The sequence below is a fragment of the Salvelinus fontinalis genome, chromosome 25, assembly GCF_029448725.1.
Source record: "Salvelinus fontinalis isolate EN_2023a chromosome 25, ASM2944872v1, whole genome shotgun sequence".
Taxonomy (NCBI): Eukaryota; Metazoa; Chordata; class Actinopteri; order Salmoniformes; family Salmonidae; genus Salvelinus; species Salvelinus fontinalis.
In genome coordinates this window covers 17,190,789-17,214,252 of record NC_074689.1, presented here as the reverse complement: position 1 = coordinate 17,214,252, position 23,464 = coordinate 17,190,789, and positions in this window count along the sequence as shown.

Sequence of the window (23,464 nt, the reverse complement as noted above, 5' to 3'; positions counted from 1 at the left end):
TATCTACTTTGAAGAACTACAGAAATTATTGTGCAGACATGTCTGCAGCATGCTTAGGCAGGCTAGCCTAGTTAAATTGGATAACTAAAGACAGTACAGTATGGGTGTAATGAACACGATGGGAGACAGAGAGCTGGTTTCAAGCGCAGGGCGCAGCAGGTGTTTATTTGTAAAGGACCACAGGAGGAGGCAGGTAGCTGGGTCCAGGGGCAGGCAGAGGGTCATACACAGGGGTCCAAAAAGGCAACAGTACAGGCAGGGAAAAGGCTAGTAACGTCATCCGGGAGATCAGGCAATTGGTTGATAACAGGAAATCTGAATAGGCAAAAGGCGTCGTTAGTGAGGCAAGCAAAAACTATCATACACGGGAGGATTAAATTATGGGAAAACCAGAGCTCCGAATAGAAGTGTGTCACAAAACAAACAATAGCTCACAATGACGGGGTGCAAAGAAATGAACTATATAGTGTGTGATAATGACATACAGGTGTGTGAACAGGTGATCAGAATTCAGGTGATTGGGATCTAGAGAGTGAGCTGCATTCAGGGGATCTATGTGTTTGAGAGTAATATACACTGAAATATATTATTATTTCACAGTAATTTCCTATTTTTCTATTGATGTCTACCCAATGTGGACCTGACAGAGACCATGGAATATTTTCAATGTTTTGGCAATTGAATGTTCCCTATTTTTGGCTTTAGAATTTCTATTAAAAAGTCATAAAATAATGTTAATATTATAATTCATAATGCACTTCATGTTTATAAAACATTTGAAACCGAAATCGAAACCAGATAATTTTTAAATAATGGAACCGAAACTGTACCGACCTAAAAAGGTACTAGTCGTTCAGCACTGGGTCTGGGACTGAATGTCATCAGAGATGCGTCCCCTCTAGTATCGAGGTGTTGATTACTTTAACACATTGTCATTTTACCCATCTTTCTCCTGCTCCTACAGGTATTTGCTTTGGGAGATTTCCTGTGCCCACTTTCCTCTGTCTTAACCATTAAAATAAATGTTTAGATCCCTATTTTGTCCCTACCGTAAATAATAAGCTAGAAACAATTTTACTTTGAAAACAGGAATTCAGCTATATCTGAATTCTGTTTCAGGATATCACGACACCATCCCTCCCTTATAAGCATGGTTCACTCACCCTTCCATTTGACTTCCAAGATGGCCGCCTGTGACTAAGTAGAGGATTGAATATTTCAGGAAGTTGAGGACATCAGGCAGTCTACTGTTCATCATATTGTCTGGAAGGATACGTATTGGGAATGTGGAACCATCCATGATGTGTGAAGAGGGTGAAACAAACTCTATATATAGATGATGTATGACTATCCAAGCGAAAAACAGCTTTTTAAATATTTCATAGACGTTTCCTAACTTCTCTCTGGCAGTCAGAGAGAGAAAGAATAATCAGTTTCTATTCCTGAATTAGTTCCAGAATGTAGGGCAGTGTATCACTTTATTACCAGTCCTGATGTTGCTGCCATGTCTTCACTTTCTCACCATAGACATAATCTGTCTCCTGGAGACAAATACTTCAGCATATGACAAGGGCACCGGGGACAATTTGTGTTCATTTCATTATATCAGACAGGCTGGGTCACTGCATGTGTCTCGTACGCAAGTCAAATATTCACTAATTCAGCATTCAAAAATGTCTCCAATTTGTGGCTGTATAACAAAAGCAAACAGGTGTTTGTGTACCTTCCTGTCTCTTGGCTCATCTCCTAGTTGCCATCAAATGAGCCATCAGAATTTCCACTGAATATTCAACCCTATAAGCACCTGCTTGGTTCCCTGTGTTACTCATTCAAATAAAATCATAAACATGCAGTGACAGAGAATATCTCAGAGACAGCGCAATGTCCTGTACATATTGCAGCATATGGCACACGGTATACCTCCCATACACAAGACTGATTTATTATTTTATTTTTTGCGTTTGAGCTGTCAATCAAGCTCAGTGCTCAGGCAGGTGATTGTCAGACAGCAATATTACATCACACTCATGAATTTTCATTAAAATGTTTGAGTCGTATTTTTCATGTGTTCATTTTGTCTCCTCTTCTCACGACCACTCCTCAATTTTCGACACAGGTTTGTTGTGCATATACAGTGTATTTAACTACCAGTCCAGCATAACTGTGTAACTTTCAATGTGAGTCTAAACAACTTTTATAATGATCCTCAGGGTTCCTATATGTCAGTCTGAAGAGTACAGCCTCTAATAAGCTAGCCGCTGGCGGGGCACTATGGGTACTGTGAGGAGTGGGTGTAGCACATGTGGTGTGACATCCTTTACATGGGCATCATACTGAGTGGGAATTACATGGGATCACACTCTCTTGTCACAGGTCCTGGATCAGTGTCAGATAGGCTGCACACACCTGCACTAAACTTCACATTCACAACCAACGATAAAATGCTAACCATACCTAAAAAATGTATTTGCAATCTCACAGTACAGCCACTGTATGTCCATTAGTTTACCACTAGAAATGTCGATGCAGTAATTTTGACTGCATATGAATTTGCAATAGAAGTAGTGAAAAAATCTATCTCTGATTGGGCTCTGTCCCTTGCTAGATTTGTGACAATGCCTGTCTCCTTGTCTCCTAGAGTGAATAATTGCAGTTAAAGTTACTGGAGCTGTTTCATTAAAACTGGTCTCTGCTCTTCATGTATTACAACTCCTTCTCTCTCTCCTTCCCTCTTTCTCCCACCCTCTCTCCCCCTTCCCTCCCTCTCTCTCCATCCCACACCATCTCTCCATCCCACACCATCTCTCCATCCCAAACCATCCCTCCTGCCCTCCCTCCCTGCTTCCTTCCTTCCCTCCCTCCCAGGTTGCATACAGGCAGTGACCATATAGACCACACACTGGTTTTCATTACCGACCCTGAGGTAACCTGTTAACTCTCAGTCACACTGGTTTTCATTACCGACCCTGAGGTAACCTGTTAACTACCAGTCACACTGGTTTTCATTACCTACCCTGAGGTAACCTGTTAACTCCCAGTCACACTGGTTTTCATTACCGACCCTGAGGTAACCTGTTAACTCCCAGTCACACTGGTTTTCATTACCGACCCTGAGGTAACCCGTTAACTCCCAGTCACACTGGTTTTCATTACTGACCCTGAGGTAACCTGTTAACTACCAGTCACACTGGTTTTCATTACCGACCCTGAGGTAACCTGTTAACTACCAGTCACACTGGTTTTCATTACCGACCCTGAGGTAACCTGTTAACTACCAGTCACACTGGTTTTCATTACCGACCCTGAGGTAACCTGTTAACTCTCAGTCACACTGGTTTTCATTACCGACCCTGAGGTAACCTGTTAACTCCCAGTCACACTGGTTTTCATTACCGACCCTGAGGTAACCTGTTAACTCCCAGTCACACTGGTTTTCATTACCGACCCTGAGGTAACCTGTTAACTCCCAGTCACACTGGTTTTCATTACCGACCCTGAAGTAACCTGTTAACTACCAGTCACACTGGTTTTCATTACCGACCCTGAGGTAACCTGTTAACTCCCAGTCACACTGATTTTCATTACTGACCCTGAGGTAACCTGTTAACTCCCAGTCACATTGGTTTTCATTACCGACCCTGAGGTAACCTGTTAACTCCCAGTCACACTGGTTTTCATTACCGACCCTGAGGTAACCTGTTAACTCCCAGTCACACTGGCTTTCATTACCGACCGTGAGGTAACCTGTTAACTACCAGTCACACTGGTTTTCATTACCGACCCTGAGGTAACCTGTTAACAACCAGTCACACTGGTTTTCATTACCGACCCTGAGGTAACCTGTTAACTCCCAGTCACACTGGTTTTCATTACCAACCCTGAGGTAACCTGTTAACTCCCAGTCACACTGGTTTTCATTACTGACCCTGAGGTAACCTGTTAACTACCAGTCACACTGGTTTTCATTACCGACCCTGAGGTAACCTGTTAACTACCAGTCACACTGGTTTTCATTACCGACCCTGAGGTAACCTGTTAACTCCCAGTCACACTGGTTTTCATTACTGACCCTGAGGTAACCTGTTAACTCCCAGTCACACTGGTTTTCATTACCGACCCTGAGGTAACCTGTTAACTCCCAGTCACACTGGTTTTCATTACCTACCCTGAGGTAACCTGTTAACTCCCAGTCACACTGGTTTTCATTACCGACCCTGAGGTAACCTGTTAACTCCCAGTCACACTGGTTTTCATTACCGACCCTGAGGTAACCTGTTAACTCCCAGTCACACTGGTTTTCATTACCTACCCTGAGGTAACCTGTTAACTCCCAGTCACACTGGTTTTCATTACCGACCCTGAGGTAACCTGTTAACTCCCAGTCACACTGCCAGAGTCAATCATTCTCTCCTAATGATGAGAACATTATCTGACTCTCTATAGCCAACAGATGGAATAGGTTAATCTTCAGGTGCACATGTCAGTTGGTAAGAGGTCACATTGATTAATGACATAAACCCGGTTAACATCCAACCGTTTTATGCGGGTAAAGAACATTTCTGATTTTAAAAAAAAGTCACGACAGGCCTGATTGAAACAGCTAATTTGTTCGTAAACTTTTCAAATGTAAACACAACAAAATACACTACACAAGGTTGGATCTTTTTGTGTCTGTAAAATGAATTATGTGAGAAATGGCGGGGGAAGTGCTACGACTCGGGAAAGCATGCAGTTTATTAGCTACATGTGAAATAAGTTATGATGAACTTCACAGGGTGGTGACAGTGCAAGGTGATGAGCTTGATGCCTCTTTCCAATAAATATTGAGGGACTTATTCTGGTGACATGATGATCGATGCTTGGCAGCCGTTCGACAAGTAAAAATAATATTTTCCTTTTGTCCATAATAATCTCATGTAGGCTATATCCGCACTGTATCTGCTAGCTGTTGGCTAGAGCGCACGTGCCAATTACAATTCGTAGAGTGGAAAATGGAATTTAAGCCCAATAGGTATTTTTATGTGCACTACATCATCACGCACAGTCTTTTATCCATTACACGTCAATTTAATGGAAACATCTCTGGTGGGAAAATGTGCACATTGTTTTAAATGCAGAGTTTAGAATATTCACAGGAAAATCTTTCTCCAATTGGATTCAAACTTTTTTGAGATATCGATCTGATACAAGCTGTTTAGTAATAATACATTATTCAAAATATGTAGAAGGTCAACATTAGGTGACCATATCTCACGTTTTAAAGTAAATGTTTTACCATACATTTCATGCACAATCTTGCCTCAAAATATCCTTCAGTGAGAAAGACAAGGTCACAACGTTAAATGCTGTGCATCTACGCTCGAGCTCACCATCCATCACATTTACATTGATTTAATTGCCACTATAGTCTGTGTGTCCTTGGATATTCCCCCAAAAATGCTGGTAAGAGCTAAGGGTTGTGGGTAGTTTGAGGTGATAAAAGCGGTCCCATGGAGAGTTGGAGGGTTAATTACAAGTCTACCCCACGGCCAGTCATATGGAAGTCAATCTGCTCCAGGGTATCACTGCGTTCCAAAGGACACTCTATTCCCTGTATAGTGCACTAGTTTTGATCAGTGCCCATAGGACTGTCACCTTTTCTCCTCTTCCTCTCTTCTCCTGATCGGTTTCCATCAATGCATTAATGGCCTGTGCCTGCGAAAGCTTGATCTGTTAGTCAATCATCCACACATACAGAATGTGCTGAATGGATTAGAAGAGGGATTGATACAGCAACGAGAGAGAACTATCTCAATCCTTTCTGGAATCTTAACGGCATTACCTGAGCAATTATCAGATATGTTTATTTGTGATATGATGACGGTCACCATAACTCGGCCCATAGGCTTATTTACAGAGCGTGAAGCTGATGCATCGTGCATTAATTATATGTTACTACTAATAATACAACTGTTCTATGGGTTTTAGTGCTCTTGAAATGTAATAGGATTGTGACTCAGTAGCCATAGAATGTGAGGAACGTTCCTATCCTGCATATTAAGTATATTGAAAAAGTATATAGGAAAAGTTCAAAGAAGAGACTCTAGAGGATTAGCGTTTACTGGGCGTGTCCACCCTGTGCTGGCGCTCCACAGACGGACTTTTATCAGGACTCAATCTTTATCGGTGACGCCCCAGGTTACATTCATATTGAATTAGCCAACATCAAAGAGATTTCAGATGACTAGGCTCCAAAGATAACATTTTATTTTTATCCCCTGATTATAACTGAAACGTTTTAGGAGGATCATTGTGCTTCAAACCCAAACAGAGATAGTTGTATTTAAATCATCAGTGATAAAATAATTACATCTAAACAATCAAAGTAATGATAAGATATTGATGTAAGATAGGTTTGACTTGCACCACAGACTGTTGAAGGACCACCATAAGATATTATAATGACTTGGTGAATAGAACATCAGTTTAGGAATAATTGCTTAGATACCATGAAGATATTCACCAGTAAAACATGCATCAATTCCACTCAATTGACATACAATATATCTGTTATTTTAAACAGCATAGACCTTCACTAAAACCGCCATGCAGTCACCCTGCCTCACAAAAAGGTGTCTGTCTTGTTGTGATGTGTGGCAACACAAGATAATTAGGCCTTCTGTTACCTTCCTTCTTTAGAGAGAGAGAGGTGATGGTGTTCGTTATCACGACCGGACTGGAGCGAGTCATTTACGCTTTTCTGTGTCGTCAAGGACTAACAAAGCAAGAGCAGAGGATGAAAATAAAAAAAAAACAGATGCTGTTGTCATGCTTATAGGCACCGGGTAAACGCAGGGTCCCTGTTGAATTTAGAGTGAAGGGCGCAGTGGCCTAAAACTACACCCATCCTGACAGTCCGACGGTGCTTTGATTTATGGTTTTACAAGGCAGGATGTACACAACCCGCAGACTAATTGCTCAACTCAAAGGCTAATTCTATTACCTGCCTATGGGAGGCGGACGCAGATGGATTTTTATATCGCTCCAAGAATTGTCCTAAAGATGGATCATTTTGCAGTCTAATCGACAGACTGTTTGGCCAATCTTTGAAAATTTGTCACTGTTATGTTTTCCTGTGCGGTGCTCTAGAAGACAGCCTGATTTTTTGTTGAGGACAGAAATATTGCATTCAAAGTTCAAATCTATTTATTGGATAGGAAGATTGGGATCCACAACATGATCCAGATGGATTTTACTACTATAAGGGAAACTTAAGGGCAAGATCCTGATAAACCATATTGTCCTAAGAAACCATAATGAATGTGACTGTGTTTCGTGCAGCTTTTAAATAAGGGACAACAAATTACATACAACCCAACAGAACCCAACTACCAGAAAACACTGTAACCGACGGCAAAACTTGAGGTGGTCAGCTAACTGTCACTACGCTGAAAGATGTTGACCTGACTTGGCTACTCTGCTCTCCCCTGTCGTTAACATGCCAATCACAGTTCAGGAGCACCCTGGGATCTAATCAATCAGTCTGATTGGGAGTGTTACAAACTAGCTGCTATCAGCAGAGGTCCTGCCTGTTGCTGCCACTTAGCCATCCGATGCTGCAGGTTTAGAGAGCATCATAATTAGGACCAATGGATAAGTCCTTACTCATCTCACCTCCTCTGGATGGTATATGAACAGCATGATTACCAGATTGACTTTGCACTGTAGGGTTAAAAAACACATATGATTAAAGTGTTCTTACTGGTCTGGATGTGGTTTTCTAGGGTAGCACATTTCCAGTAGAATACCCTTCAGACATTGTTATCTGTATAGAACAAACAGTTTGAGAGAGAGAGAGAGAGAGAGAGAGAGAGAGAGAGAGAGAGAGAGAGAGAGAGAGAGAGAGAGAGAGAGAGAGAGAGAGAGAGAGAGAGAGAGAGAGAGAGAGAGAGAGAGAGAGAGAGAGAGAGAGAGAGAGAGAGAGAGAGAGAGAGAGAGAGAGAGAGAACCAATGAGAGAGAGAGAGAGAGAACCAATGAGAGAGAGAGAGAGCACCAATGAGAGAGAGAGAGAGCACCAATGATTACCAGTTTTGCTTGACAGCTGGTCTGAGAATATTAACCAAGCCCTTAAGCCATCTCTTCATCACTCCTCCCTTCCTCTCCCTCTTCTTCTTTGCTGAACCAATGCTATGCTGTCCATCTCCCCCGCCTGTCAATACGGCCTGATGGGCCTTTTACACAAGTATCAATGCTTAACCACCCTCTCCAATTGACTCAGCTATTACACGCTAATTGACTTGAGATGTATTATCATCGGCACTATAATGGTAGTGTCGACAGTGACTGCTGATAAAAACCCTTCTGGTAAAATTAAACACTCTCTGTTTCTCTCTGTTTCTGTTACCCTTCTGGTAAAATTAAACACTCTGTTTCTCTCTCCCGGGTTGACTGTGTGTGTGTGTGTATGCGTGTGTGTGATGCTAACTCTACTGTCCTGGGATTGGGCTCATTAGGGACAAACATACAGCATCCACATTTCCCCTCCACTTCACTATAGCTGGATAGCTACAGGTAGCTACCAAAATAATGAAAAAACTTGTGATAATGAGGGATACAAAGTATATTGAAAGCAGGTGCTTCCACACAGGTGTGATTCCTGAGTTAAATGAGCAATTAACATCCCATTACAATGCATTCGGAAAGTATTCAGACCCCTTGACCCCTTGCCTTATTCTAAAATAGATTAAATATTTATTTTTTCATCAATCTACACATAATACCCCATAATGACAAAGCAAAAACAGTTTTTTAGAAATGTTTGCAAATATATTAAAAATAAAAAAATAAATGCCTAAGTATTCAGACCCTTTGCCATGAGACTCGAAATTGAGCTCATGTGCATCCTGTTTCCATTGATCATACTTGAGATGTTTCTACAACTTGATTGAAGTCCAGTTGTGGTCAATTCAATTGATTGGACATGATTTGGAAAGACACACACCTGTTTATATAAGGTCCCACAGTTGACAGTGCATGCCACAGCAAAAACCAAGCAATAAGGGTTGAAAGAATGGTCCGTAGAGCTCCGAGACAGGATTGTGTCGAAGGCACAGATCTGGGGAAGGGTACCAAAAACTGTCTGCAGCATTTAAGGTCATCAAGAACACAGTGGCCTCCATCATTCTTCAATGGAAGAAGTTTGGAACCACCAAGACTCTTCCAAAGAGCTGGCTACCTAGCCAAACTGAGCAATCGGGGGAGAAGGGCCTTGGTCAGGGAGGTGACCAAGAACCCGATGGTCACTCTGACAGAGCTCCAGAATTCCTCTTTGGTGATGGGAGAACCTTCCTGAAGGACAACCATCTCTGCAGCACTCCACCAATTAGGCCTGTATCGTATAGTGGCCAGACGGAAGCAACACCTCAGTAAAAGGCACATGACAGCCCACTTGGAGTTTGCCAAAAAAGCACCTAAAGGACTCTCAGACCATGAAAAACAAGATTCTCTGGTCTGATGAAACCAATATTGAACACTTTGTCCTGAATGGCAAGCTTCACGTCTGGAGGAAACCTGGCACCATTCCTACGGTGAAGCATGGTGGTGGCAGCATCATACTGTGGGGATGTTTTTCAGCGGCAGGGACAAGGAGACTAGTCAGGATCGAGGGTAAGATGAACGGCGCAAAGTACAGAGAGATTCTTGATGAAAACATGCTCCGGAGCGCTCAGGATACCAGACTGGGGCGAAGGTTCACCTTCCAACAGGACAACGACCTTAAATCCAAGTCATCGCAGGAGTGGCTTTGGGACAAGTCTCTGAATGTCCTTGAGTTGCTCAGCCAGAGTCAGGACTTGAACCTGATCAAACATCTCTGGAGAGACCTGAAAATAGCTGTGCAGCGACGCTCCCCATCCAACCTGAAAGAGCTTGAAAGGATCTGCAGAGAAGAATGGGAGAGACTCCCAAAATACAGGTGTGTCAAGCTTGTAGCGTCACACACAAGAAGACGAGGCTGTAATCACTGCCAAAGGTGCTTCAACAAAGTACTGAGTAAAGGGTCTGAATACTTATGTGATATTTCAGTTTTTTATTTTTAATACATTTGCAAACATTTCTAAAAAACTGTTTTTGCTTTGCCATTATGGGGTATTGTGTGTAGATTGATAAGGAGACAAATCTAATTAATCCATTTTAGAATAAGGCTGTAACGTAACAAAATGTGGAAAAAGTCAATGGGTCAGAATACTTTCCGAATGCACTATATGCTTGCGTTCATGTACACTGAGTGTGCAAATCACTCAAATCATACACTTGCTCTTTCCATGACATAGACTGACCAGGGGAATCCAGGTGAAAGCTATGATCCCTTATTGATGTCACTTGTTATATCCACCTCAATAAGTGTAGATGAAGGTGAGGAGACAAGGATTTTTAAGCCTTTAGACAATTGAGACATGGATTGTGTAAGTGTGCCATTCAGATAGTGAATGGGCAAGACAAAATATTGAAATGCATTTCAGCGGGGTATGGTCATAGGTGCTAGGCGCACCGATTTGTGTCAAGAACTGCAACGCTGCTAGGTTTTTCATGCTGAACAGTTTTCTTGCGTATCAAGAATGGTACACCACCCATTATTTTGCCTACCATGGCCCCATAGGATGACAATGCCCCCATCCACAAGACACGAGTGGTCACTAAATGGTTTGATGAGCATGAAAACTATTTAGAATATATGCCATCTCAGTCACCAGATCTCAACCCACTTGAACACTTATGGGAGATTTTGGAGCGGCGCCTGAGACAGCGTTTTCCGCCACCATCAACAAAACACCAAATTATGGAAATTCTTGTGGAAGAATGGTGTTGCATCCCTCCAATAGAGTTCCAGACACTTGGAGAATCTATGCCAAGGTGCAATGAAGATTTTCTGGCTCGTGGTGGCCAGACACTATGTTGGTGTTTCCTTTATTTTAGCAGTTACCTGTATGATTCCATGATCAACTGCTAGCCAAGCAGCTGGCCTGTATCATATCCATTAGCACAAAGCACCATGGAAACACCATTCCTTTACATTAGGGAGGCAGTGAGAAGTTCTAGCCTCTGGCAATGGCCCTCCATCATGACAGAAGAAAGGAGTGGGTAGCTAACAACAGACAACCATCAAACTCTGTCAATCAAAGCCATCCTTCACTAAGTTTAGCACAAAGAGACAGAGTCTGTGTCCCAAATGGCGTCAAGTCCCTATGTAGTGCACTACTTTTGACCAGAGCCCTACGGCGACCAATTTTGACAAGAGCCCAAATGGCAGCCAATTCCCTATGTAGTGCACTACTTTTGGGTCCTGGTCAAAAGTAGTGCACTTCAGTACATAGGGAATAGGGTGCCATTCGGGACTCAATTGAGTGGGCTGTGCTAGGAGAAAGCCTTCCAGAGAAACAAGCAGGCAAACAACAACATCAACTCTGGCCATAGCCAAATTAAGTATGGGTGCTGAGGGTGCTGCAACACCCAGTGAAAAATCAGAAAAATATAACACTTTTTTAGTACACTGGGCCTTTACTAGTCCTGTATTAGCGGACCGATATAGTCGTCTGTAGCGCGGGCAAAATGTTTTTTTTTTCAGCACAGCATGTATAATATGTTTCGAATTTGGAAAAAGTACAATATGTTATGAATTTGCTAAACATATGATATGTTATGAATTCTAGCTAGGTGGCTAACATCAGCTAGCTGGATAATGTTAGCTAGCTAGCTAATCTGATGCTAGAAGTTAGGGGTTAAGGTTAGGGTTAAGTTTAGGAGTTAGTTTAAAGGGTTAAGGTTAAGTAACTCACCAGCATTACGACCGGCAATACGATTTTCCGGAATTGGATCCTTTGTTCGTACCCCCTAGGGGAATTGAACTGATTACAGAGGCTGATCCAAAACACAGCCGAAGGAGAAGAGGTATTCGGACTGGACTTCTAGGAGGCGCGCACACCATCCACAGCTTCTGAGTATATTAAACGCTAATGTTCAGTCTCTGGATCATAAAGTAGATGAGCTCAGGGCGAGAATCTCCTTCCAGAGAGACATCAGAGATTGTAACATACTCTTTGACGGAAACATGGCTCTCTCGGGAAATACTGTCTTTGTCCATACAGCCAGATGGGTTCTCAGTACATTGCGCAGACAGGAATAAAGAACTCCCCAGGAAGAAAGGTGGGGGTGTATGTTTCATGATTAGTTACTCATGGTGTGATTGTGATAACACACAGAAACTCAAGTCCTTTTGTTCACCCTACACGGAATACCTCACAATCAAATGCAGACCGTATTACCTCCCAAGAGAATTCTCTTCGGTAATAGTCACAGCCGTGTATATTCCCCCTCAAGCCGATACCACCACGGCTCTAAAAGAACTTCACTGGACTTTATGCAAACTAGAAACCACATATCCTGAGGCCGCATTTATTGTAGCTGGGGATTTTAAATAAGCAAATTTGAGTAAAAGGGTTCCGAAGTTCTACCAACACATTGACTGTACCACTTGCTCTGAGAAAACATTAGACTACTGCTACTCAGCTTTTCGAAATGCCTGCAAGGCACTCCCCCGCCCTGCCTTTGGCAAATCTGATCACAACTCCATTTTGCTCATCCCTTCCTATAGGCAGAAACTCAAACAGGAAGTACCTGTGCTAAGGACAATTCAATGCTGGTCTGACCAATCGGAATCCACGCTTCAAGATTATTTTGATCACGCAGACTGGGATATGTTCCGGGTAGCCTCTGAGGATAACATTACGAATACACGGATATGGTGACTGAGTTTATCAGGAAGTGTATAGGAGATGTTGTACCCCACTGTGTCTATTAAAACATACCCTAACCAGAAACTGTGGATGGATGGCAGCATTCGTGCAAAACTGATAGCGCAAACCACCGCATTTAAAAATGGCAAGGTGGCTGGGATTATGGCCGAATACAAAGAATGTAGTTATTCCCTCCGTAAGGCAATCAAACAGGCAAAACGTCAGCATAGAGAGAAAGTGGAGTCACAATTCAACGGCTCAGACACAAGACGTATGTGGCAGGGCTACAGAGTCACAGACTACAAAGCGAAAACCAGCCACGTCACGGACACCGACGTCTTGCTTCCGGGCAAGCGAAACAACTTCTTTGCCCGCTTTTAGAATAACACAGTGCCACCGACGCGGCCCACTACCAAGGTCTGTGAGCTCTCCTTCTCCTTGGCCGACGTGAGTAAGACATTTAAGCATGTTAACTCTCGCAAGGCTGTTAGCACAGAAGGTATCCCCAGCCACGTCCTCAGAGCATACTCAGACTAGCTGACTGGAGTGTTTACGGACATATTCAATCTCTCCCTCTCCCTATGTCTGCTGTCTCCACATGCTTTAAGATCTCCACCATTGTTCCTGTACCCAAGAAAGCAAAGGTAACTAAACTAAATGACTATCACCTCATAGCACACACTTCTGTTATCATGAAGTTCTTTGAGAGGCTAGTCACCGTAGACCCATTTAAATTTGCTTACCGCTCCAATAGATTCACAGATGATGCAATCGCCATCGCACTGCACACTGCCCTTTCCCATCTGGACAAGAGGAATACTTATGTTAGAATGATGTTCATTGACAATAGCTCAGCATTCAACACCATAGTAGCCTCCAAGCTCATCATTAAGCTCGGGCAAAGGGTCTGAACCCCGCCCTGAGCAACTGGGTCCTGGATTTCCAGACGGGCCGCCCCCAGGTGGGGAAAGTAGGAAACAACACCTCCACTTCACTCATCCTCAACACGGGAGCCCCACAAGGGTGCGTGCTAAGCCCCTTCATGTACTCCCTGCTCACCCATGCTTCAAGCTTCAAGATCCTCGGCGTACACATCACTGACGATCTGAAATGGTCCACCAACACAGACAGTGTGGTGAAGAAGGCGCAACAGCATCTCTTCAACCTCAGGAGGCTGAATATATTAGGCTTGGCACCTAAAACCCTCACAAGCTTTTACAGGTGCACACCTGAGAGCATCCTATCGGGCTGTATCACTGCCTGGTACGGCAACTGCACCGCCCGCAACTGCAGGCCTCTCCAGAGGGTGGTGCGTTCTGCGCAATGCATCACCGGGGGGAAACTACCTGCCCTTCAGGACACCTACAGCACCCGATGTCACAGGAAAGCCATAAAGATCGATAAGGACAACATCACCCGAGCCACTGCCTGTTCACCCCGCTATCATCCAGAAGACGAGGTCAGTACAGATGCATCAAAGCCGGGGCCGATAGACTGAAAAACAAGCTTCTATCTCAAGGCCATCAGACTGTTAAATAGCCATCACTAGGCGGCTTCCACACAGTTACGTAACTCTGCACCTTAGAGGCTGCTGACCCTTATAATGTACATAGACTTGAAATCGCTGGCCACTTTAATAATGGAAAACTAGTCACTTTAAAAATGTTTACATATTTTTGCTTTACTCATCTCATATGTATATACTGTATTCTATTCTACTGTATTTTAGTCTATGCCACTCCAACATTACTCATCCTAATATTACATTCTTTTACTTTTAGGTTTGTGTGTGTTGTGAATTGTTAGATATTACTGCACTGTTGGATCTAGAAACACAAGCATTTCGCTACAACCTCAATAACATCTGCTAAACATGTGTATGTGACCCATAAAATTTGATTTGCTTTTGATTTAAGTAATCATCTGTTTTATGTAACCACACAATATCAAATCAAATCAAACTTTATTTGTCACATGCGCCGAATACAACAAGTTCAGAACTTACCGTGAAATGCCTACTTACAATCCCTTAAGTGCAGTTCAAGAAGAGTTAAGACAATATTCACCAAATAAACTAAAGTAAAAAATAGCACAATAATGAGGCTATATACGGGGGTACTGGTATCGAGTCAGTGTGCGGGGGTACAGGTTAGTTGAGGTAATTTGTACATGTAGGTAGAGGTGACTATGCATAGATAATAAACAGCGAGCAGCAGCAGTGTACAAAACAAATGGGGGGGGGGGGGGGGGGGGGGGGGTCAATGTAAGCAGTTGCCATACCAGGCGGTGAAGCAACCGGTCAGGATGCTCTCAATGATGCAACTGTAGAACGTTTTGAGGATCTGGGGACCCATGTCAAATCTTTTCAGTCTCCTGAGGGGAAAAGGTTTTGTTGTGCCCTCTTCACAACTGTCTTGGTGTGTTTAGACCATGATAGTTCATTGGTAATGTGGACACCAAGGAAATTGAAACTCTCGACCCGCTCCACTACAGCCCCGTTGATGTTAATGGGGGCCTGTTCAGCTCGCCTTTTTCTGTAGTCCACGATCAACTCCTTTGTCTTGCTCACATTGAGGGAGAGGCTGTTGTACTGGCACCACACTGCCAGTTCTCTGACCTCCACCCTATAGGCTGTCTCATCGTTGTCGGTGATCTGGCTGTTGTCGGTGAACACTGTTGTGTTGTCAGCAAACTTAATGATGGTGTTGGTGTCGTGTTTGGCCACACAGTCATGGGCAAACAGGGAGTACAGCAGGGGACTAAGTACACACCCCTGAGGGGCCCCAGTGTTGAGGATCAGTATGGCAGATGTGTTGTTGCCTACTCTTACCACCTGGGGGAGGCCCGTCAGGAAGTCCAGGATCCAGTAGCAGAGGGAGGTGTTTAGTCCCAGGGTCCTTAGCTTAGTGATGAGCTTTGTGGGAACTATGGTGTTGAACGCTGAGCTCTAGTCAATGAACAGCATTCTCACTTAGGTGTTCCTTTTGTACATGTGGGAAAGGGCAGTGTGATTGAGATTGCGTCATCTGTTGATCTGTTAGGGCAGTATGTGAATTGGTGTGGGTCTAGAATATCCGGGAGGATGCTGTTAATGTGAGCCATGACCAGCCTTTCAAAGCACTTCATGGCTACCGACGTGAGTGCTACGTGGCGTTAATCATTTAGGCAGGTTACCTTCTCTTCCTTGGGCACAGGTCATGGTGGTCTGCTTGAAACATGTAGGTGTTACAGACTCAGTCAGGGAGAGGTTGAAAATGTCAGTGAAGACACTTGCCAGTTGGTCCATGCATGCTTTGAGTAATCCATCTGGTCCCATGGCTTTGTGAATGTTGATCTGTTTAAAGGTCTTGCACACATCGGCTACCGAGTGCGTTATCACACAGTCATCCAGAACAGCTGGTGCTCTCGTGCATGCTTCAGAGTTGCTTGCCTCGAAGCGAGCATAAAAGGTATTTAGCTCGTCTGGTAAGCTCACGTCACTGGGCAGCTCAAGTCTGGGTTTCCCTTTGTAGTCCTTAATAGTTATAAAGCCCTGCCACATCCGACGAGCGTCAGAGCCAGTGTTGTAGGATTCAATCTTAATCCTGTATTGACACTTTGTTTGTTTGATGGTTCATCTGAGAGCATAGTGGGATTTCTTATAAGCGTCCAGATTAGTGTCCCGCTCCTTGAAAGCGGCAACTCTAGTCTTTAGCTCAATGTGGATGTTGCCTGTAATCTATGGCTTCTGGTTGGGATATGTATGTACCGTCTGTGGCCAGCATCGGTCTGTGGTGGTAAATAGATGGCTATGAATAATATAGATGAGAACTCTCTTGGTAGATTGTGTGGTCTACAGCTTATCATAAGGTACTCTACCTCAGGCGAGCAATACCTTGAGACCTCTTTAGCGCACCAGCTGTTATTGACAAAAAGACACACATCCCCACCCCACCTCATCTTACCAGACGTAGCATCTCTGTTCTGCCGGTGCATGGAAAATCCCGCTAGCTCTATATTATTTGTGTCGTCATTCAGCCACGACTCTGTAAAACACAAGATTTGACAGTTTTCAATGTCCCGTTGGTAGGATAACGGGATAACATTTTAGTCGGGATAACGACTAAAATGTAAATGTAATAATCGTAACCGTAGGTCATCAATTTTATTGTCCAATGATTGCATGTTAGCAAGTAGGATGGAAGGCAGTGGGAGTTTACTCGCTCGCCTACGGATTCTCAGAAGGCAGCCCGATCTGCGTCCTCTTTTCCTCTGTCTTTTCTTCACACAAATGATGGGGATCTGGGCCTGTTCCCGGGAGAGCAGTATATCCTTCTCGTCGGACTCGTTAAAGGAAAAGGCTTCTTCCACTTCGGGTAACATATCATACTGATTTGAGTGTCCCGGATATACATTTACTATGTTATGTCTAGTCTGTAAGACCAGGCTGAGACCTTAAACCTCTTAGCGCTTGGGGTCAGAATTGTGTTGTTTTTTAAAATAACATGCCCAACGTAAACGGACATTTTCTCTGGCCCAGATCGTAGAATATGCATATAATTTACAGATTAGGATAGAAAACACTCCAAAGTTTCCAGAACTGTCAAAATATTGTCTGTGAGTAAAACAATACTTTTTCTGCATGCGAAAACCTGAGAAAAAGTAACCTGGAAGTGATATTATTTTTTTTTTATCTGTGTTTCCTGGCCCGCCTATCCTCCATTTAAAGGGGTATCAACCATATTCCTTTTCCAATGGCTTCCTCAGGCTGTGACCAGGCTTTAGACATAGTTTCAGGCTTTTATTTTGAAAAATGAAAGAGTTTTTTCAAAACTAGTCAAGTGTCCCCGAATAGTTCCTGCGCGCGCGAGAGGAGCTCACCATTTTCCTTTCGTCTCTGAATGAATAGGTTAAGGACCGGTTGAAATATTATCGATTATGTTTGTTAAAAACAACCTGAGGATTGATTATAAAAAAACATTTGACATGTTTATACGACCATTACTGATACTTTTTGGAATTTGTCGAACGGAACGCGGCTTTGATTTTCTGAGCATAATGCGCAACACAAATGGCGGTTTTTGGTGATAAAAGTAATATTTATCGAACAAAAAATAACATTTGTTGTGTAACTGAGAGTCTCGTGAGTGGAAACATCCGAAGATTATCAAAGGTAAGCTATTAATTTCATTGCTTTTCTGACTTTCGTGACCAAGCTAATCAAGCTAATATAAGGCTAGCTTGTTGTAGCATTGAAAGCTACACTCACAAAAGTTTGGATTTCTTTCATTGTAAAGTATATTTTCAAAATCTGACATGATATGTGGATTAACAACAAGCTAAGGTGTGTTTTGAAATATTTCACTTGTGATTGCATGATTGTAAATATTTGTAGTAATATTTTTGCATTTGGCGCCCTGCAATTCTAGCGGTTGTTTAGGAAAGTGAACCCGTATTTGGTATCCGTAGCGCAGAGAAGTTAAACAAGTTGTGTGTGAAAAAATACTGAACATACGTGGAGCCTGAATCTCTGTGGGCTGTTAGCATGTTAGGATTTCATGTTGCACTATTAGGGAGAGAGATTTACATAAATGTTTATGTCAGACTGTGGAAGTATTCACAGCATGGTGAATCTGCCAATATTTTCCTCACAGTCTACAAGAACTTATGTTAGGTGTTGATCATTCTGTGCCAGCTGGGATGTTTATTGTTAGGCTGCACCTACAGTTAGTAAGCTCAAAAGAAATATGGCAGCTTTTCATGTTACCTCACGATCTCCTGAGAGGCCAGACTGGTAAACATCTCCCTATCCCTCTTCTCCTCTCCCTCTCTCTCCCTTCTCCTCGTGTGTCCTCTCTCTCACTCACATTTCGTTTCAGAGCCTTCCTGAAAGTCTCCGTTTCAAAGTGCAATCTGATAATGAGAACACGGATCAGCTTCGGCAACGATAAATTATTTTTAGTTTAGTCAGAGAGAAGGTCCTAGCACACACACGCACGCACTCACACACGCAAACACGTGCACACAGTGTTAGGAATAGTCAATTTGCCCAAAGTGTAGAAATGCTGGATACCAGGATAAGGCAAACAAATTATATATTTTAAAAGGTTTAATAGACAGACAGACCAGTGCACTGGGAGAGAGACACAATCCTCTCGAGTCTCGCAACAATCTATTGACCATGTGAAGGACAAACCTCTCGTTATATGCTCATTCCTTATCTGTTCGTTCCCTCAGTGCCAGGCCCAGACCATGACAACAGTCAGAGCTGGGTCATAGTGAACCATAGATTATTCAATCATTTGTACGGGCCTTTAGCTGAGTTACAGCCACCGGCCTAAGCCTCAGGAGAAGGTCTCTCAGGGTGCTAAGTCCTGCTTTATGGTGACCGCTAACCTAATAGGAGGGTCATCGAGAGGCTACTAATAGATTTAATGGGCAACTAGAATTTTTATCCTGACAACCAGGGGTTGGAACTGAAATGATTTTCTAATAATTCCGTTCCGAACAGAACAGCTATTGGTTTTGTTCTGTTCCAGTGTTTCGAACCCATTTTTGAACCTGTGAAATCGACATAGTTTTTACATTTAGAGCCTTATTTTACACCACCAATTAGCACGGATAGAGAAGCTTGCTATGGAATGGGTAAGCTAGCTGTTTACATGCTTAATTGATCAGATGTCGTAGAAATTCCAACCACTAAGGAGAGACTTCGTCATTTCTTCAAACAATCACCCTTTATTTAATAAGAATTGCAATTATGTAGCTAGTCAGACATCCACTCGGAGGTGGAAGGCCAAGACATCGAATAACACTGGGAGTACAGAACCCTTATACAGTGGCTTGCGAAAGTATTCACCCCCCTTGGCATTTTCCTATTTTGTTTCCTTACAACCTGGAATTAAATTAGCATTTTCCTTGATGGCCCAAAAGCAAAATTTTAGTCTCATATGACCAGAGTACCTTCTTCCATATGTTTGAGGAGTCTCCCAAATGCCTTTTGGCGAACACCAAACATATTTTCTTACTTCTTTCTTTAAAACTTCTTAGGGATCAAATCCCTTTAGCGGGATTGATTTGACAACATCCGGTGAAATGGCAGAGCGCCAAATTCAAATTAAATTACTCTAAATATTAAACTTTCATGAAATCACACATGCAATACACCAAATTAAAGCTACACTGGTTGTTAATCCAGCCAATGTGTCAGATTTCAAAAAGGCTTTAGGGCAAAAGCAAACCATGCGATTATCTGAGGATAGCACCCCACAAAACAAACACAGACAATCATAATTCAACACGCCAGGCGCGACACGAAACTCAGAAATAAAGATATAATTCATGCCTTACCTTTGACGAGCTTCTTCTGTTGGCACTCCAATATGTCCCATAAACATCACAAATGGTCCTTTTGTTCAATTAATTCCGTCGTTATATATCCAAAATGTCCATTTATTTGTCACGTTTGATCCAGAAAAAGACCGGTTCCAACTCGCGCAAAATGACTACAAAATATCTCATAAGTTACCTGTAATCTTTGTCCAAACATTTCAAGCAACTTTAGGTATTTTTTAACGTAAATAATCAATCAAATTTAAGATGAGATAAACTGTGTTCAATACTGGACGAAAACAAAGTGGAGCGTGCTTACAGGTCACGCTCCTTTTAACAAACAGTATACTTCACTCGACCCTCGTTCTGAACTGCCTTACTTCTTCATTACACAAAGGAAAAACATCAACCAATTTCTAAAGACTGTTGACATCCAGTGGAAGCGATAGGAACTGCAAGCAAGTGCCTTAGAAATCCATATCCCCATAGAAACCCCATTGAAAAGAGATTGACCTCAAAAAAAAAAAGATCCTGGATGGTTTGTCTGCCAAATAAGTTCTGTTATACTCACATATTTCATTCAAACAGTTTTAGAAACTTCAGAGTGTTTTCCATCCACATCTACTAATAATATGCATATCCTAGCTTCTGGGCCTGAGTAGCAGGCAGTTTACTTTGGGCACACTTTTTATACAGGACGTGAAAATACCGCCCCCCTAGCCTAGAGAGGTAAGCAATTACTTTTTTTATGGTCACTTTTCCGTAAAGCCCAACTCTGTGGATTGTACGGCTTAAAGTGGTCTTATGGACAGATAGTCCAATCTCCGCTGTGGAGCTTTGCAGCTCCTTCACGGTTATCTTTGGTCTCTTTGTTGCATCTCTGATGAATGCCCTCCTTGCCGGGTCTGTGAGTTTTGGTGGGCGGCCCTTTCTTGGCAGGTTTGTTGTGTTGCCATATCCTTTCCTATTTTTTAATAATGGATTTAATGGTGCTCTGTGGGATGTTCAAAGTTTTGGATATTTGTTTATAACCCAACCCTGATCTGTACTTCTCCACAACTTTGTCCCTGACCTGTTTAGAGAGCTCCTTGGTCTTCATGGTGCCGCCTCTTGCTTAGCGGTGTTGCAAACTCAGGGGCCGTTCGAAACAGGTGTGTACAATTGAAGTCGGATGTTTACATACACCTTAGCCAAATACATTTAAACTCAGTTTTTCACATTTACTGAATTTAATCCTAGCAAAAACTCAGTTAGGATCACCACTTTATTTTAAGAATGTGAAATGTCAGAATAATTGTAGAGAGAATGATTTATTTCAGCTTTTATTTCTTTCATCACATTCCCAGTGGGTCAGAAGTTTACATGCACTCAATTAGTATTTGGGAGCATTGTCTTTAAATTGTTTAACTTGGGTCAAACGTTCCGGGTAGCCTTCCACAAGCTTCCCACAATAAATTGGGTGAATTTTGACACATTCCTCCTGACAGAGCTGGTGTAATTGAGTCAGGTTTGTAGGCCTCCTTGCTCGCACACGCTTTTTCAGTTCTGACCAAACATTTTCTATAGGATTGAGGTCAGGGCTTTGTGATGGCCACTCCAATACCTTGACTTTGTTGTCCTTAAGCAATTTTGCCACAACTTTGGAAGTATGCTTGAGGTCATTGTCCTTTTGGAAGACATATTTGCGGCCAAGCCTTAAATATGTAACTGATGTCTTGAGATGTTGCTTCAATATATCAACATAATTTTCTTCCTTATGATGTCATCTATATTGTGAAGTGCACCAGTCCCTCCTGCATCAAAGCACCCCCACAGCATGATGCTGCCACCCCCGTGCGTCCCAGTTTGGATGGTGTTCTTCTGCTTGCAAGCTTCCCCCTTTTTCTTCCTAACATAACGATGGTCATTACGGCCAAACAACTATTTTTGTTTCATCAAAACATTTGTTCAAAAAGTACAGTCTTTGTCCCCATGTGCAGTTGCAAACCATAGTCTGGCTTTTTTATAGTGGTTTTGGAGCAGTGGCTTCTTCCTTGCTGAGCGGCTTTTCAAGTTATGTCGATATAGGACACGTTTTACTGTGGATATAGATACTTTTGTACCTGTTTCCTCCAGCATCTCCACAAGGTTCTTTGCTGTTGATCTGGGATTGACTTGCACTTTTCACACCAAAGTACGTTCATCTCTATGAGACAGAACGCTTCTCCTTCCTGAGCGGTATGACGGCTGCGTGGTCCCATGGTGTTTATACTTGCATACTATTGTTTGTACAGATGAACGTGGTACCTTCAGGCATTTGGAAATTGCTCCCAAGGATGAACCAGGCATGTGGGGGTCTACAATGTTTTTCAGAGGTCTTGGCGTATTTCTTTTGATTTTCCCATGATGTCAAGCAAAGAGGCACTGAGTTTGAAGGTAGGCCTTGAAATACATCCACAGGTACACCTCCAATTGACTCAAATGATATCAATTAGCCTATCAGAAGCTTCTAAAGCCATGACATAATTTCTGGTATTGTCCAAGCTGTTTAAAGGCACAGTCAACTTAGCATATGTAAACTTCTGACCCACTGGAATTGTGATCTGTCTGTATATATATAATATATATATATAATATATATATAATATATAATAATAATCTGTCTGTAAGCAATTTTTGGAAAAATTACTTGTGTCATGCAAAGTAGATGTCCTAACCGACTTGCCAAAACTATAGTTTGTTAATAACAAGAAATTTGTGGAGTGGTTGAAAAACTAGTTTTAATGACTCCAACCTAAGTGAATGTAAACTTCCGACTTCAACTGTATATACTGAGATCATGTGACACTTAAATAAAGTCCACCTGTGTGCAATCTAACTAATTATGTGACTTCTGAAAGTAATTGGTTGCACCAGATCTTATTTAGGGGCTTCATAGCAAAGGGGGTGAATACATGCACATACCACTTTTCTGGGGGGTTTTTGTATAATTTTTTGAAACAAGTAATTTTTTTCATTTCAATTTGGCCTATTTTGTGTATGTCCACCACAGGAAATACAAATAAAAACCCATTTAAATTACAGGTTGTAATGCAACAAATAGGGAAAACGCCAAGGGGGATGAATACTTTTGCAAGGCACAGTATAGTCAAGCTGTCTTATACAAGCATGTACAAAACACGTGATCTTGGTACGTGTATGTGTGTGGAGGACGAGACGAAACTGGGGTACAAGGTACAGACTAACTGTGAAAAAGGCAACTACTGGTTATACTAGTCTTCTAATAGGTGTCAGAACAACAGGAAATCTCTCCAGACACAGTTTCTCTCGATAAGTCAATGGTTCCCTGAACTGAGCAAGCGGGCGCCTTTTGCTGTCTGCCTAGATGATGTGGGGTTTCAC